Below are 2,146 nucleotides of genomic sequence, written 5' to 3'. Positions count from 1 at the left end.
ACTAGAAAGTATTCTATATTACTTGCGAACGCGTATACTTGCGTGAATATTAGCGCGTGTTTTCGCCCTAACAAGTTTTTGGCGCCGCTGCCGGGGACTCGGCGTATTTGTTTAGTTTATGTACTTACCATCATTGGTCATTAGTTATCAGTGATTAGGACGTAGTAGTTACTTATTTTTTTTCGGTTGTGTTTCAGGTACTTTAGCAAGCGTTTATGCAAACTCGTTCTCGTGCTCGCAAGAGGACTTTAGATACAGCTGAGGAGACAAACGAAGTTCTTGATATTCCGGAGAAGTTAGATTTTGAGGATTCGGATTCAGGAACTGAGCAGAAAGAACCAGTAAACATGGGAGATCGTATTGTTCAAGCTGATCCAGCTCTTATGGATTTTTCTCGGCCTAAAATTGATGACATTCAGTCAAGCATCCTTCATCCGGCTATTCAAGCTAACACCTTTGAAATCAAGCCGGGCACTATTCAGATGGTACAGAATTCTGTTTCTTTTGGAGGAGCGGCAACTGAAGACCCCAATATGCACATAAGAAATTTTGTCGAGATCTGCAGCACTTTTAAGTATAATGGCGTGACTGATGAGGCTATTAAGTTGAGGCTTTTCCCATTCTCACTGAGGGACAAGGCTAAAGACTGGTTACATTCTGAACCAGCTGGGTCCATCACTACGTGGCAAGATCTTGCGCAAAAGTTTCTGGTGAAGTTTTATCCGATGGCAAAGACTGCTGCTATGAGGAGTGCTCTTACTCAGTTTGCGCAGAAACCTACAGAATCTATGTGCGAGGCTTGGGAACGCTACAAGGAAATGTTGAGAAAATGTCCACATCATGGAATGCCGGATTGGATGGTGATCACTGGTTTCTATAATGGTTTGGGGGCCCAATCTCGGCCCATGCTCGATGCAGTAGCTGGAGGCGCCTTATGGGCTAAAAGCTATACTGAGGCATATAATCTTATAGAGACGATGGCTGCAAATGAGCATCAAAACCCAACTCAGAGGATAACGTCAGGCAAGGTAGCAGGTATTCTGGAAGTTGATGCAGCCACCGCTATTGCAGCCCAGCTCCAAGCGCTATCAATGAAGGTTGATTCTCTGGCTACGTATGGAGTGAATCAAATAGCTATGGTTTGTGAGCTTTGTGCAGGTTCTCATGCTATGGATCAGTGTTCTCTTGTCAACGAATCTGTTCAGTATGTGAATAATTATCAGCGAAAATAGCAGCCTGTGCCAGCGACCTATCATCCTAACAACAGAAATCATCCAAATTTCAGCTGGGGGAATAATCAGAATGCTATTCAACCACCATATCAGCAAGGAGTGAGTAAACAGTTTAACCCACCTGGATTCCAGCAACCACAACAGTATGCTACAAGGCAATCATATCCTCAACAGGGAAGTGCAGCTGCACCTACTAGTGCTGATTTTGAGGAACTTAAGCTGTTGTGCAAGAGTCAGGCGGTTTCCATCAAGACCTTGGAAAATCAAATCGGTCAATTAGCCAATGCAGTGCTCAATCGTCAACCTGACACTCTTCCCAGTGACACGGAAGTACCAGGCAGGAAGGAAGCTAAAGAGCAAGTCAAGGCTATTACCTTAAGGTCTGGAAAAGTAGCTGATGCTGAAAAGGCAAAAGAAGTAGAAGCTGAAATTAGAGGTGAAGAATCTAAGCAAAAGGAGAAAGCGGCGGAACCAAGGAAGACTACTGTTGAACACACTCTGCCTGAGGCTAATACAGGGGAGAAACAACTCTATCCTCCACCACCTTTTCCTAAGAGATTGCAGCAACAAAAGCTGGATAGACAGTTCGGGAAGTTTCTGGAGGTGTTCAAGAAACTTCACATCAATATACCTTTCGCGGAGGCTCTGGAACAAATGCCTAGTTATGCGAAGTTTATGAAGACTATTCTTTCAAGGAAGGTGAAACTGGATGACCTTAAAACCGTTGCTCTCACGGAAGAATGCAGCACTGTTCTGCAGCAAAAGTTACCACCAAAACTGAAAGATCCAGGAAGCTTCACCATTCCTTGCACAATTGGCAATCTGACGTTTGACAAGTGCCTTTATGATTTGGGAGCAAGCATTAATCTGATGCCGTTATCGATCTTTAAAAAGCTGGATCTGCCTGATCCAAA

General features: G+C 44.0%; 1 non-coding gene across 1 annotated transcript; it reads right to left on the bottom strand.

Annotated features, from left to right (window-relative positions):
* Positions 1-740: 740 nt before the first annotated feature.
* LOC141722755 (small nucleolar RNA R71) lies at positions 741-847 on the bottom strand. The gene has a single exon (XR_012575759.1). It is a non-coding gene; the product is annotated as a small nucleolar RNA R71 (small nucleolar RNA).
* Positions 848-2,146: the final 1,299 nt, after the last annotated feature.

Source organism: Apium graveolens, chromosome 4 (genome assembly GCF_009905375.1).
Source record: "Apium graveolens cultivar Ventura chromosome 4, ASM990537v1, whole genome shotgun sequence".
In the NCBI taxonomy this organism is placed as follows: domain Eukaryota; kingdom Viridiplantae; phylum Streptophyta; class Magnoliopsida; order Apiales; family Apiaceae; genus Apium; species Apium graveolens.
This window is presented reverse-complemented; position numbering and strand designations above follow the sequence as displayed.